Source organism: Macaca mulatta, chromosome 4, assembly GCF_049350105.2.
Source record: "Macaca mulatta isolate MMU2019108-1 chromosome 4, T2T-MMU8v2.0, whole genome shotgun sequence".
In the NCBI taxonomy this organism is placed as follows: domain Eukaryota; kingdom Metazoa; phylum Chordata; class Mammalia; order Primates; family Cercopithecidae; genus Macaca; species Macaca mulatta.
In genome coordinates this window covers 124,480,397-124,497,162 of record NC_133409.1, presented here as the reverse complement: position 1 = coordinate 124,497,162, position 16,766 = coordinate 124,480,397, and the positions used below count along the sequence as shown (strand labels likewise).

Below are 16,766 nucleotides of genomic sequence, written 5' to 3'. Positions count from 1 at the left end.
CCATAAAGTCTACCACCCTGTTGCTGTAGCCAAATTCATTGTCATACCAGAATATGAGCTTGACAGAGTGATCGTGCAGGATAATGCCAGCCCCAGGGTCAAAGATCGAAGGGTCAATGTCACTGTTAAAGTTGAAGGAGATAACTTGGTGCTCAGTGTAGCCCCACCATGCTTTTGAGGGGACCCTTCCATGCCTCCTTCATTACCTTCTTGGTGTTACCATACCTGGCAGGTTTCTTTAGATGGCAGGTCAGGTCCACAACCAACATATTGGCAGTGGGGACACAGAAGGCCATGCCAGTGAGCTTCTCATTCAGTGTGGGGATGACCTTGCCTTGGCAGCACTAATTAATTGCAGGGATGATGTTCTGTAGAGCTCCATAGCTGTCATCCCAGTTTCCAGAGGGGCTGTCTTCATCTTCTGGGTGGCAGTGATGGCATGGACTGTGGTCATGAATCCCTCCATGATGCCAAAGTTGTCATGGATGACCTTGGCTGGGTGTGCTAAGCAGTAGGTGGAACAGGAAGCATTACTGATGATTGTGAAGTTGTTTTTGTTTTCCTCGTGATTCACACCCAACACAAACATGGGCCATCAGCAAAAGGGACGGAAATCATGACCTCTCTAAGTGAGCCCTAGGCTTTTCCAAGGTAGTGATGATGCTTGTGGATTCCACAACATAATCAGTACTGGTATCCCCCTGTTTGATTTGGATGGGATCTTGCTCCTGGAAGATAGTAATGGGATTGTCATTGATGACAAGCTTCCCATTCTCAGCCTTGATGGTGCGTGGAACTTGCCATGGGTGGAATCATACTGGAACATGTGGACCATGTAGTTGAGGTCAATGAAGAGGTCATTGATGGTGACAATAACCACTTTGCTAGAGTTAAAACTAGTCCTAGTGACCAGGCACCCAGTAAGGCCAAATCCATTTACTCTGGCCTTCACTTCAACCTTCGTGTCTCAGGGACATGGCTGGCACTGGACAAGATGTGACTGTCTGTAGAATGGGAGGAGCAGAAAGCCTATATTTATGATTTTTATATAATTGCATCAGCATGGAAGAACTGTTGGTGCCTAGTATGCATCTTGCATATTTGGCATCTAGAACTATTGCTTGATTTAATTGCATTTCAATCTAAAACTTTGTGTTTTTTTGTAATATTAACATTTGGGGGGATTTCTGCTCAACTGCTCTTCACAGAATAGAACACAGAGATGGTAGAATTGATAAACTGTAAACTAATGTGGCTGAATCTTTTGTAATGGTTGATTTTGTGTCACAGGGTGCCCAGATAATTTGGTTAAACATTTTTTCTGTGTGTGTGTGTGAGAGTATTTCTGGATAAGATTAACATTTGAATTAGTAAACTGAGTATAGCCGATTGCCCTGCACAATGTCCCCAGGCCTCATCCAATCAGTTGAGCATTGAATAAAAACAGAAGGCTGAGTAAGGAAGAATTCGCTCTCTCTGCTTGACTTCCTTTGAGTTGGGACATCAGTCTCCTCCTGCCTTTGGACTTGGACTGAGACTGAAACTTACACCATCAGCTCTCTTGCTTCTTGGGCCTCACACTGGGACTGGAGCTATACCATCAGCTCTCTCTGAGCCTGCTGACTCTCCTAGCTTGCAGATCTTAGGACTTGTCATCCCTCATACTGCATGAGCCAATTCTTTATAATAAATCTCTCTCTCTCCCCCACCCCCAACACACACACTAGTGGTTCTGTTCTCTGGACACATTTTGTATGGAGTCTAATACATATTTTGTATTGCATCTAATACACATTTTGATATGGAGTCTAGAGGAAAAGAATCTTAAGAATGAGCTTTCTGAATTGGTTCTGGGGTTTTGGAATTGGCTCTCAAACGTAATTGGATTTAGAGATGCTCATAACTCTATTTCCAGTAGTAAAAAGAGCATTGATAGTACATGTTGTGCTCTGGTGATAGTGATACACAAAATAGCACCATTTGATGCTCTTAACCACTTCCAGGAAGTAAAGATCTGAATGACTGTTTATATGATACTTTCTAACATTTTTGGCAAACTAATGAGTATAATGAGATTGGCTGGTTGCTCCTATTGTCACTAGACAGAGTGGGAAAAATAAAGGATGAGCTCAGGGATTTGAATATGATAAAGATCAGTGTCCTAGAGGCTGATGGGTGGATCATAGGAATCAATTAGCCTGTTTACCTGAAAGGGTGCTTGTACCAGGTGTTAACAGACTGGGTGAGTAATTTGAGGGACTTGCTCCAATATTGGGAAAAATGAAAACATGAGGCCCTCTTGGAAAGTTTTTAAGAGCAGAGATAAGCTTTGTTAATCTTTGAAAAAAATGCACATCCATGGGCTTGGTACCTTTTTACTGGGTAAAAGGTACTTGGTACCATTTTACTGTGTTCAATAAAAGCTGGTTAAACTGGGCCACATTCTTGATGATGGAGCATTTCCCTTCCTGTTTAGGCTTTTCAATGGCAATAGAATTGTCTAGTAGCTGAAGAATGAGTGCTCAGGTGCAAATTCTGGCAAACTAATAAGGAACGTTTATTGATATAAACTTGCCTTACTCCAGAATAAGTATTTTTTGGCTGGCAGTGTTTTTTTATTTTATAGTTGTCTCGATTACTAGCAATAAACTTAGGGCATATAAATTCTAACTTGGTTTTAACGGTAGGAGAGTATATGGCATGAGATCCCTCTCCTTCAATTTAAGTAGGATAATCATATTAACCAAATAATCAGGCTGTTATAAAATATATTTTAATAAAAATATCCCCATACCAAAGAATCCCTTTGGTGATTAATAAAAAGTTGGTATAATGAGGTTGTAATCTCCAGCTCAGTAGGAGGGAGGGAACTACAATGGGAAGTATTGAGATTCTTCAACCCCATCAGGGAACAATTACAATAATAATCATAATAACAATAACAATAGCAAAAAACCCAATAGTACTTGCCATTTATATTACGCTAGAGCCAGAAATTCTATACAGAGGGAGGGTGGCACCCTAGTTGGAAGGAGGTAGTAAGGCTAGGAGACACCTTGAGGTTGAATTGGTATAGCACTTTACCTTCGACTGAGAAGATGACAACTGTTAGGATCAAAGAATGGGTATGCGCCGGGCGCGGTGGCTCACACATGTAATCCCAGCACTTTAGGAGACCAAGATGGGCGGATCACCTGAGGTCAGGAGTTTGAGACCAGCCTGGCCAACATGGTGAAACGTCGTCTCTACTAAAAATACAAAAATTAGCTGGACATGTTTGCGGGCACCTGTACAGCTACTTGGGAGCCTGAGGCAAGAGAATCACTTGAACACGAGAGGTGGAGGTTGCAGTGAGCCGAGACTATGCCATTGAACACTTCAGCCTGGCCACAAGAGTGAAACTCTGTCTCACAAAAAAAAAAAAAAAAAAAAAAAAAAAAGAATGGGGATGGGGCAGGTGAGTGGAGGTGAGGAATCAGGATGGGGGTGACACATATCAGGCTGCCTCAGTCTTGTGGGCTGAACTGTTCTAAGCCAAGTAGGCACCTCACTACCAAATGAAAGACCCAGTGATGATTTTAAATGCATTCAATCCAAGCCTGTGCCTTTGACAGTCAGTTTTCTCTAAGAACTTATCCGTAATGTTGACCGGATACCCAACTAATTATCTTTGGTCACTTAATTAATTAATTCTTACAAGAAGTTTAACACCTGAACCCTCTTCTCACTCCCCACAAACTACTTCTTTATGGCTGATGCATGGTGCTTTGCCATTTCAGAACTTGAAATAGTTTATTCACATCAATATGCCTATTGCAGATATAATTCCTGTATAGTCTTTGTTCAAAGAAAATATTATTTGTTCTTTAATTTCTGTTATGTCATTCTCTCACAGGATGGTGCTAGCATATATAATACTGAAACACCAAAGTCCTCCGTGGAAGTTAATGAACTTCTGTGAGTACACTTTACGTTATATAGGAAGTTGTTTGGTAGCAACTAGCACATATTTGGGTGACAAGGGGTTAATATGCTTCCATCTACATAAAAGTTCAAAGTTTGATTATTATGCATTGCATACCAGGGTGGATGACAGTAGTTTTGATTTTGTCAGGATAAATGTGTTCTCCCTGCTCCAACCATTATGCCAAAGATGGCCTTATTCTAGAACCTCCAAATTCCGTTTTGAACATTCCTAGTCATCATTCTTAAAATTGAAATATTTTCTACTAGTACATGAGCTCATGAGAGCTTTCATAGCTGTAATTAAAGATGCATAAAAGGCATGTAACACTTTCAACTCAAGTCACATGCTGGTCTGTTTTATCAACTATTCGCAAAAGTTCTCCTGATTGGTGATTAAAAGTGGATTAACAATTTGAGTTTCTTTCTTCAGGGTTATCAGATTCTTCAGCAGAGTATTTGAGCCATGCCTTGAGGCACATACTTCAAGTTGCTGCATCCAGTTTTAAACTCCAGATTGAGCTTTACATATTAAACGTGCACATTTGTTCTCACATTTTTGAGCTTTGCCAGGGGCTCCCTCTCTAATTAATCATCCCACGGGTTTAGGAAACTTCTGCCCAGTCCTTTCTGATTTGTTAAAAGAAAGAGAGAAGGTTTTAGTCTGAAAAAGGCCTTTTCTGATAAACATCACATTATATGGATTTTTACATTTAAGTACATTTTCTTTTTAAATCTGGTGGCTTTCCCAAACTAGAAAGATGGAGTGTTTGCATACATCCACCATTCACCAACATTAACAGAAAGAAAGCTTGATACAGTAAGGGAAAGAAACGGCTATTTAATAGTTCTTTTATTTTCCATTCAGATCACATACACATTAACCAAACGAGGCCTCACAGCATGGAATCTGATATCACAGCAATGTTTTCAGGAAGCAATAATTGAACACTCCTCATTAAAAAGGTTCATAAAAGAATCCTATTAAAACCAATACAAATAATAAACCTTGAAAATGCTGCTTTAAATTCCAAGAGGATGGCAAAGATCTGCGACAGTAACAGTTTTCCTATTCATAGAGTGATTTTGAAAATCTTGTGGGCTGAATTTTTCCAAGCCAAGCAGGCATCTCACTACCCAATGAAAGACCCAAGGACTATTTTAAATGCATTCAATCCAAGCCTGTGCCTTTCACAATCAGTTTTCTCCAAGAATTTATCCCTAATCTTGACAGGATACCCAACCGAAAGGCTAATTATTTTTAATCACTTAATTAATAGGTAATTCTTACAAAGAGCCCAACACCTGAACCCACTAAGTCCTCTTTGCATGGGCAAATCCAGCTGGTTTGATGCGCTAATTTCACTAAATGAAATTTGGACAAACTGTATGTTACCGCAAATAATGGTAAATGTATCCAATTCAAAAACAATAATAAAAAAGTATTTTTTTGTTCCCCTTTTAATCACAGAGGCGGCTGTGGTAGGCCCCAAATGCACAGGGCATATGGCTCACCTCACCACCCCAGATGGTGCTGCTGGCCCAGCCTCCCCAGCGTCCACCCTGGCAGTCTGTCCTCATTTCCTTGGCCCTCACCCCGTCTCCTCAGCCTTCCAGCTGCACTGCTATTGTATGCTGCTCTTTCTCGACAATCTCCTTGTGTTTTCTGTGATGTCTCAGGATGTTTTCTTCTTCTCAGGGGTTTTCCAAGCTTCTTCTACACTCAGGTGCTCAGACCTGTTTATGGTCTGGGTTGTGAAGGAGATCAAAATTCATATGGACAGGCATTTGTGTATTAGCCAAGAGTTGCTAATGCATTACTTGATTATAAGTCTCAGAGAAATGGGATGAAAGATCTTAGATTTTTATACATTCTGGTTCAATGCTTTCTCAGTTCTTCTGATCTGAAAAGAATAAAGGACCCCTTTCAGCTAAGCACTTTCTGTTTTATTTCTTATAAAGCCATGTAGTGGCTGTTATTGCCAACACAGTAGTCATTTAATAAACCCCGAATGTAGCATTTCTTCTCATTCGTTTCAGTGAGTGCTGTTCTTTTCTGTGTTTATTTTTTATTTTTTTTCCATGCAATATTTCTTGCACCCTCTTATTACTCCTCAGTCTTTGGATTCTAGATCAGTGGTTCTCAAGCTTTGCCTGCATCAGAATACCTAAAGGGCTTGTACAACACTGATTGCTGGATCTCATTCCCAGAGTTGCTGATGTGGTAGGTCCAGGTGGGCCAGGGAATTTGCATTTCTTACATATTCTCAGGTGATTCTGCGGCTGCTGGTCCAGGGACAGCACTTTGGGAACCGCTGCTCTAGAGAGAAGAGAAACTAGAGGTTAAGTGTTTTAGCTTCAGGGTCAGTTGTAATCCCTGCTTCACTACCCTTCTAGCTGGGTAGTCTCTCAGCTGATAAAGCTCCCCCAAGTTCAGTTTCTTCACTCTTAAAATGAGTTTGTTAAAACATCCTTAGCAGGATTGTTTAAAGGAAAAAATTAGATAATGTTTATTAAGCCTTTGAAAGAAAAGTGATCATGGTGGGTGTTTTGTTGTTATTACTTTTTATTTCTTCCTGAGGACTCAACTTTTAGGACTTCTAATTGAATCATAAAGGATCCTTCGAGCATCCAATTTGGTTAAGGAATTGTGTGTCTGTTTAGAAAATAAGAAAATGAAATCCTTTTGGGAGGATCTTGACCAGATAATGATTCTAAAATCTCATGCTCAATAATAGTCAACAGAATTTTGAAAGGAGGCACCTCTTTTGATTGGGGTTATACCACAATCAAAACACAGTCCCAAGAAATCAAAATATATTATAAAGTCACAAAAATCAAAATAGCATGGTATTGGCTTAGGAAAATGTAAATCAATTAAATGAGCAGAGTAAAAAATTTTATATCACATTGAGAGACAGGACTAGCTGGATTTCCTAGGTCAACTAAGAATTCCTAAGCCTAGCTGGGGAAGGTGACCACATCTACCTTTAAACAGGGGTCTTGTAACTTAGTTCACACCCAACCAATCAGGTAGGAAAGAGGGCTCACTAAAATACTAATTAGGCTAAAAGCAGGAGGTAAAGAAATAGTCAAATCATATATCGCCTGAGAGCACAGTGGGAGGGACAATGATCGGGATATAAACCCAGGCATTTGAGCAGGGAGGGGCAACCCCCTTTGGGTCCCCTCCCATTGTATTGGAGTTCTGTTTTCACTCTATTAAATCTTACAACTGCACACTCTTCTGGTCTGTGTTACCCGCTCGAGCTGAGCTTTCGCTCACCGTCCACCACTGCTGTTTGCCCCAGTCGGCTGATTTCCACCCCTAGGGATCCAACAGGATGTCCATTGAGATCCTGATTCAGTGAGGCACCCATTGCCGCTCCCGATCCGGCTAAAGGCTTGCCATTGCTCCTGCGTGGCCAAGTGCCCTGGTTTGTCCTAATCGAGCTGAACACACTAGTCGCTGGATTTCATGGTTCTCTTCCATGACCCACGGCTTCTAATAGAGTTATAACACTCACTGCATGGCGCAAGGTTCCATTCCTTGGACTCCGTGAGGCCAAGAACTCCAGGTCAGAGAACAAAAGCTTGCCACCATTTTGGGAGCGGCCTGCAACCATCCCGGGAGCTCTAAGGACAAAGACCCGCCGGTAACAACATGCAAGCACACACACATGCACACATACTCATATATATATAGATATATAGATATATATGTATATGAGTATATATAAATGTGTGTGTATGTGTGTGTATGTGTATATATATATGAATATAATTTCAAGCTAGTGAGGGAAATACAGAGTGTTAAATGATATCGGGGCAATTATTGATTTGAAAACAACTTTGATATTTGCCTTATATCATACAAAATCAACTTCTGGATTGGTTTTTAAAGCTTAAAAAAATCAAAAGAAAATATAGTGTAATATTTCTATTATATTGGGGAGTAAAAGGAAATAAAGGTAAAAATGTTAGATTTGAAGTGACAGAAATTTGAAATTTCTGTATGAAAAAGGTGTTTATTATGGATAAATTTGAAAGACAAAATAGATTGGAAGAAAATATTTCCATCAGGTTATGGAAAAGGATTAATACCTGGATAATAAAACTACCTTATCAAAGCAATAAAATACATACAATACAATAAAAATACAAGTAAAGCATATCAATAGTCAATTCAGAAGAAAAGGAAGAAGAAGAGGAAGAAGAAGAAATAATAATAATATTAATAGAAATGCCAGATAAAGATTGGTAAGATTTAGTACTGTTAAGGTTATGAAAACCCTGTCACTATCATTCAGTGTTCCTGGAAATGTAAATTTATCCAGCTTTTTGATGAGAAAACTAAATGTGCACATATCCTTTGAAACAGCCAGTCCACTTCTAGAAATATATGCAATAGAAAGATTTTTATGTAGGCACAATAATATATTCACAGGAATTCTTGAGGCATTTCTATTAATACTAAAAAATAACAAACAATCTAAGTGTGCATTAACAGGAAAATAGTTAATTATGTTATGGTATATCCACACTATGGGATACACATGTAAAAGGCAGGACTTGAAATTCCAGCAAAATGAAAATCAGATATCATGAGAGACCCTTTGCTAGATAAAATACCACTATCCATTGAGAGGCATAGTTGAACTTGGAAGAAAGTAGGACATTTTCACAGGGGCCAAAAAGATGAATTAGAAAACCAGAATGTTAAGCAAGCCCAGAATGTTCTGAAGACATTTGTTTAGAGTGGAAATTGGAGATGGTGAATAGGTGACAAATTCTTGGGCCTGTGTGGGATGGGGAGCTGGAACTGAGGCTTCAGGATAAGTGATTCCTTGTGGTAGATCTTCTGTGAAAGAGTGTGCTAAACATCTGCAACCGATAGCTAAGGAAGATGAAAAAGATACTTGTTTGTCTCAGACTGGCCCTGAGGGGGAAAAATTAAATATATGTAAACTTCTTCACATTAATCAGAAAACCCTGATACCGTCCTACAGAAAAATGGGAAAAAAATACATGCAATTTTCAGAAGAGGAAACCTGAATAGCCAATAAGTATACAAAAGAGGCTTCAATCCCCTAGCGATTAGGAAATTGCAATGTAAAATCAAAATGAAATATCCATCAGATTGGCAAACCATTACAGGTCAGGGGATACCTCTTAGTAGAGTATCAGAACTTATGGTGGGAGAATACAAAGGAACAACTACCTTGCAAAATAATATGGCAATAACTAGAAAATTAAAGATACAATATCCTATGAATCATCAATCTATTTCTACATTCATACCTTAGAGAAACTCCTATACAAGCACACAACGATGCATTTACAAGAATAACAATAGCATTTGTAATAGCAAAAAATTATAAACAACCAAAGTAAAATAATGTATAAATTATTATATAATCAAATAGTAGATGACATATTGCAGTGAAAATTAGGAAACTAGAGTGCCCAGATGATCCTTAAAACACAATTTTGAGTGAAAAATTTAAGTTGTAGTGAAATACATACACTTTGATACTGGATAGGGATAAAGTTTCAAAGTATGCAGAATAATACTGAATTCAGCTCAGAAGTACATACATTTCTATTTGTAGGAAAAAAATAGAAATGGATGGGCTTGATAGACACATTTAGAAAAATTATTATCTTGGGTGGGGCCATGGGAAGGTCAGGTTGTTGTGGGATACACAACGTGGAACAAAATTTAGTGACTAGTGATAGGTAAGAATGTAATGTGTTGACACATTTCAGAATCTTTTCAATCTTTCCAAATGACAATTATGTAGATTACATATCAACGTGGAGAAAAATTTTGATGCATTTAATGAAAACAATACAAACTAGAGGTATGGATATTATGCTACATTAAAAAAATGCAGGTGCATGTAGATGAAGGTTGAAAGGTATCTAGCAAAAATGGAAATAATTAGAGTAGTCTGATTAATACAAATTATCTTTAATTTTGACATATTTTCAATTCTTAATATTTTTTTAGATTCAGTTAAGAATCAGATAAAAACTTCCAAACACTATAACTATTAATCTGATAACTCAATAAAAATAGAAATAATCTGTCATTCAGAACTTTGACAGCTCAGAGCCACTAAAATATGCAAAAGGTCTGAAGGAGCTAACTGAAGCACCTGTAATTTTTGTTGTGCATAAAGTATATATGGCAGATTGTATTATTTAAGCAACCTTTGTATCAATTTGAAATAAAAAAAATGCTAAAATATTAATGTGGAAAGAGTAAATACAGAGTAAAGATTCTAAAAAATAGGAGCAGTAAGAATTATCAATATGTATATTAAAACAATTTAAAGCTTCTATCATCAGAAGAATATGATACTGGAGGCAAATAACTAGACTTGATGCTTGCTACTCAGTTGGGAACAATGGAATCAGGAGCTATACTCAACCATTTGGTGAGACTATGGGTCTCAAGGTGGTTCAAGTTAGCTGCTTCAGACCTTTCACATAGTTTAGTGGCTCTGAACTGTAAAAGTTCTGAATGACAGTTTATTCCTATTTTGACTGAGTTATCAGATTAATACTTACAGTCTTTGGAGTTATTTTTATTTGATTCTTAGGTGAATTTTAAAAAGACTAAAAATCACTTGGCATTGACAAGCTACAGAAGCTCTGCCACAGCTCCCTAAGTCCTGGACATCCCACCACTGTCCTATCCCAAGTGGTCACTGCTTCAGGCTGCCCTTTCCACATGTAGTTCTCATTTGAATGCATCTAGTTGGCATGACCTGGGCCACTTTGCCCACTTACTAAGGAGAAGAAAGTGTGAGAAATTTAGTATTTATAAATCTACTTTGGGGGAGTGGGACATACAATATGTGAAACTACCAAGATATTGAGGAGATGTTTAAATTTGCTGGTCAATCAAGAATATAGATGGCCATTTAACTCCTGACTCAGGAAATGACTATTCTTATAAAGGGTGTCCACAAAGGGACACCAAGGCTTGGACTGAAAGACGGCATAGAATTGAATGAAGAGAAAAGTCAAGAGAAACTAGACTAAGGGGGCTCAAACTTGAATGTGCATTGGAATCACCTAGAGGGTTTGTTGAAGCCAAGATTGTTTGGCCCCAGCTCCTTGTAGTTTCTGATGCAGGAGTCCTGGGGTGGGGCAGATGATTCTACAGTTCTCATAGAGTCCCAGGTACTCTTGATAATGACAATCCTACGCTCACATCCTGAGAATCATTGAACTACTCAGACCATACATATTTCCTTCTGTAATAGCTGGTTTTCACAAATTCACAAATTCAAGTTTTCACAAGTTCAGTCTTAACGTCAGATTGAGAGTTGGTAGCAAAAGTACAGTATAAATTAGTAGTAATTTTATATTTTTTGAGCAAGTTTATGTAAATTGAAAAACAGAGCATACTGGCACATGAATAGACAGACCTTTGTAAATAACAGAAAGTTCAGGGCTGGGCACGGTGGCTCACACCTGTAATCCCAGAACTTTGGGAGGCAGAGGCAGGCGGATCATGAGATCAAGAGATTGAGACCATCCTGGCCAACATGGTGAAACCTCGTCTCTACTAAAAATACAAAAATTAGCTGGGCGTGGTGGTGCGTGCCTGTAATTCCAGCTACCCGGGAGGCTGAAGCAGGAGAATTGCTTGAACCAGGGAACCGGAGGTTGCAGTGAGCTGAGATTGCGCCACTGCACTCCAGCCTGGCAACAGAGCGAGACTCTGTCTCAAAAAAAAAAGGATAGAAAGTTCAGAAACAGAGACAGTATATATAGAAAACAGTATATACAGAAATTAAATATAGAAAGTAAATTTATATTAAATTTGTATATTAAATTACTGTGAACAGGATAGATAAAATGGTTTTGGAAAAACTGGATAATTTTGGAAAAAATAGAGTCCATATTCATAGTATGCAATTAAATAAACTCCAAATGGATCGTCAATTTTAATGAACTCATGACTTTAATAGATTCTCTTTCCTAGCTCTGTCCACTGAAAGGGCCAAGATGCTGTGACACATTGCAAACAAGGTTATATTAGTTTCCAAATACTATTCCCACCAAAAGGGCAGGACTTCCTGAAGTATTACATGATTCCAGGTCTTGTATTAGATTAGCATGAAACATCTTGTGCCAGAAAGCAAGGAATTGCTGAAAGAGTAACGGGAAGATGTCAAAAGAACATGGGAATGACCTCCTGACTGGCTAAATTTGAGACAATGTGAAAATAAAAAAAAAAAAAAACAGCAATAACACATTATAGAACATTGAATATCCAGAAAATAATGACAAGGGCCCTCAGACTGATCCAGATTGTAGGACATTTCCTAAGACAATTGATCTGAACTCTTCAAAAAATGTCAATGTCGTTAAACACTGAAATGAACAAAAAGGCAAGACACTGTTTAAGTTAAAGAGAAATAAAGAGACATAGAAACTAAATGGCATGTGTGAACCTTGATTGGATCTTGAATTACAAAACACGGCTATAAAGGATATCTTTGTAGATAATCAGGAAAATCTGAGTATGGACTGTGTATTAGAAAGTATTGTATCAATGTTAAATAATATTCATAGATCAGTTGTCAACATCTTCTCACATTGCTTTATCTCTTTGTATCCCTCTCTCTCACAAACATGTACACTTCATGACAAAACCACTTGAAAGTAAATTAAAGATATTATAACACCTTACCACTACTTACATCTCATGAAAATCTCAAGAACATTATTTTACATAAACACAATACCATTATCATACCCAAGAAATTTAACATTTCTTGGGTATGTTAAATTTCTTCATAGGTAGTTGGACTTCCAACTACCTATGAAGAAATGGGTTAAGAACCAGTCTATAAAGAACTGGGTTAAGAAACAGAAAGCATCCCTACTGATATTTCAATCCCTACTGAAATGTGAGTTAAAAATAGCAGCTACAAAAACAAAATCCTCAAAAGGTCTGTTCTCTTTGATAAGGTGTAATACAATGAGCTTCCTCAAACCAACAGATTGGAAAGAAAATTTCAAGTATTCAAAGAACCATATTTGATGTTCAGTTGCCATATAAAGCTCACAGAAATGGAATCTTATATATATTAGAATGTGACCTTAGGGGAGATAATTTATTCAAGGATCTGTGTCTTCATCTACCAAGTAAAGAGACAGATAGTTTCTACTTACATCATTTATTCCTTTATATACTCGCACATTTATTTCTTACATTTGCCTTAATTTGTAACTGGTGGATCTAAGTGAAGGATTCTTTCAATTTCCTATAGCTTTGCAATTCTTCAAAATAAAAAGCAGACAATAAAAATAAATAATATTATTAAATAATTAAATTACCATTTATATGTAAATAATATTTACATATATGTTAAGACTCTTAGTCTTCAGCAGCTTCTTGATCCTAAAACCATTTGAAGTCTGAGATGGAGATCTGAGCATAACAGCTTCTCCCTAGCCTTCTTATTCCTACCTTCTTACCTGTGATCCTTTAAGGCATCCTCTTCTCTTGGGCGACAATACTATGTTGCCCTTAGGAGAGGGCAGGGGAGGGCCTTATCTTTCAATAGTTCTGTTTGGGCATTGGTCCACAACGTTTTCTTGGCTTAACTTACATCCGTTACTGTGCTCAGTGCTTTATATACGTTTCAAAACTGCTAGGGAATTACAATGTGAAATACCTGGTAATTTCACTTAGAATCTTGAAGGCCACTGGGGATTTGGCTGACAGTTGGGGAACAAACATTTACAGTGAGTCTAGGGAAAGAATAACATTTGAGGAATTTGGTGATAGCTAGGCCATTTTCTTTGCCTTAAACTACTTAAAATCAAATGATTTATATGTAGGCTTTTCTTGGAGGTGCCAAATATGAAGATAACATCCAAGGAGTGATTTTCTAATGAGTATGAAGTCTTTCCATAAACAACCTATCTCAATGGAAATATTGTCCTTGTTGAGAGAGAAACTGAGGAGAACTTACATCTCAGTATAAAAGTCATGGTGATTTTTCTTTTGGTAATTTGTTTCCTGGCCTGATAAAATATTTGCATATAAATACATAAGGAAAATTATAGAAATGGAGCTAAAATGTATTTTCTCTGAGTACGTGTTAATATAATACTATTGAAATGCAAAGATCTGGTTGTCTGAATACAATACTAAAGTATTCCTGGAACCCCACCTCAAAACTGGTCAATATTTATTAAAACATATCTTTATACTGAAGAGCAAAGAGAAACAAGTATCAACAGGATGGACTTCTCATTGTTTCCAAGTGTGTGCATGTGTGCGCCTTCTCTGGATATACCCTTCCTCCTTAAGAAGAAATGTTATACTTATTCCTCAGAGGCTTATTCTAAGGGAATGATGAAAGCAAATGGGAATATTTATGTGTGGTTTGAGTTGTTAATTTTGTTAAATATTTACATCCCTGCCTATGGGTTCCAGAAGAAAACAGAACGAGCATGTTTAAAGAAATGAATAAATTAGAATCAATGAATTTAGATGACTTAATCCTATTAAAAATTCAGGATATAGGATAAATTGTAAGCAGAACATGGATGATTTAATTTTTGTTGTCTTCAATGGGAGAATATTTCATTCCCTGATCTTGCTGTCTTGGAAGGGTACTAAATGCAATGTAGAGCTTTTGGGAAGCAGCTGCGAACCTGGATATCCCACTCACTTGCCAATATTTTATGACCAAGCAGATGTGTACGCAAATCACACCTGTTCTAGTTCCAGAAGCTCTGCTTCAGTCAATCACTTTAAAATAACTTCTGTCTCTAAGATATAAAATGTACTAAAGAATCTTGAAGGCTGGACAATGAAGGTGTCAGCAGCTCCCCGACCAAGGGCACGGCTGAAACATATGGTCACATTTTCCATGCTTTCATGGGACTCCAGGGAGCACTCAATGACAAATCAATGAAAACTTCTCATGGACAGAAAAGTGAGAAGCCCAGAGAATGTGTTGGGAGGACAATAAGGCACATCTTGCTCTGTGGATGCCTTTCTTTTGCTGCTCTGTTCAGGAAAATCTTGAAGTAGTAATGGCCTTTTGCGATATAGTAACAGCAGGTAAATCTTATTTCAAAATTGTTCTCTGAGAAGGTGCAAGGTGAAATATTTGGCATTAACTGTTTTGATTGCTTTTAAAATATTTTTGTGTTTGTCTGACACAAAACAGGTATCATAACCTAGAAGAACAGACTGATACTTTTTCTGTAATGATTTACTAATAAAGTGAGAATTGCCTGCTTCTGTAACCCACATCCCTAAGCACCATTGTTTGAGTTGGATCCTGAGTATTTAAACAATTCTGAAGGATTTTTTTCCAGAACAATAAACGGGTTTTGAATTTATAATGGGCATTGTGTAATCTGGGTTCTGACAGATCCTTGTACTTTTCTTCTCTGCACATGGCCACATGTTATTTCTGCTTTGTAAAAGCAGGCTCTTTTGTATAAGGTCAGAATTTACTGTGTTCTGTTTGAACACAACACAGTGATTTTTCATTGCATTTCTTGCAGACACTCAACAGTTAATTGTTGATGACAGCCACTGTCTCTATTGTGTCTGGCTTTTTAATCCACAGTAACTATGGACACTGCCGTGAATGTAGCCACATTCACGGCAGTGTCCGTAGTTAACCCAGCTGATGATCTCTCACCGGTAGCCACTGTTCTTTGTCATAGTTTCACATCCTTTTTATTGTCAATTGTCCTTTCCTATATCACCATTGTAAACTTCTGGATATAAAGAGAGCAAGTTTAGATCTTTTTTAAAAATAATTTTTAAAATTTTATTGTTTACTATTTATTTACCTATGACATGCATAAAGAAAAATGAATGTATTATAAGTGTGAATACTCTATGTAAAAATTAAAATGAACACACCCAGGTAACCAGGACCCAGATAGAAAAATGCAGTATTGCCAGCACCACCTTCAGATTCTATCCCCAACTACCATAGATAACCACAGGTTTGGTTTCTAAGAGCTTAGCTTAGCTTTGCATGTTTCTGAACTTTATTTAAATGTTTGTATGTACAAACATTTTTCTTGCATGTAGTTTAGTGTGTTTATTTTCATTGCTGTATAATATCCCTTTATGTAAATTGCCACATTTTTTTTTTCATCCATTCTAGGATTGGGCATTTACACAGTCTGTAATGTTTAGCTAGTATGAAGAGAGTTGTTACATTCTAGTAAATGCCACTTGATGAACATATGTATGCATACCTCTATGAGTGGAGTTGTTAGATTATGTATATGCTTGATTGTAGAATTTTTTAAAAGTAATCAAATTAGGCTTTCAGAAAGACTTTCTCACAGCAGTGAAAATAATGGATGAAAGAATGGTAAGAATAATTTAGATGAGGAATGATAAGAATTTGAGCTGATGAGTGCCAGTGAGATAGAAATAAAAAGATGATTATGAGAACTATTTGCATGGGAAAATAACTGAACTCGATGGCCTAATTAAACACGGGGTGAGGTCAGTATGACTTCCAGATGGTGTCATTATAGAGCTAGAGAATCTCCTTAAATTAACATTAATATGCATCCAGGAAGTTGTTCGTGTTTATTTTGGAGATGAAGAAATAGGACTGATACAGATAATACCGAATAAGTGGCTTATTTCCTCCAAGATGTAATACTAATTCTTAAATAGCCAAAATAGTGCCTGGACTCATTTACCAAATGCCATGCATCCTAATAATTGTACTCACTGACACCTACAGAGCGCTTAAAGAGAAGACCTTGTTTAAATCTAC

The 16,766-nt window shown here is 37.4% G+C and overlaps 1 long non-coding RNA gene across 1 annotated transcript in view; it reads left to right on the top strand.

The window, feature by feature from the left end:
• LOC144340333 (uncharacterized) overlaps positions 1–5,979 on the top strand; it is a 34,562-nt gene extending 28,583 nt beyond the window's left edge. Inside the window, exons 2-3 of the long non-coding RNA XR_013416322.1 lie at positions 3,896–3,957; positions 4,397–5,979. This is a non-coding gene — a long non-coding RNA (uncharacterized LOC144340333). The remainder of the gene's footprint in view (positions 1–3,895; positions 3,958–4,396) is intronic.
• Positions 5,980–16,766: the final 10,787 nt, after the last annotated feature.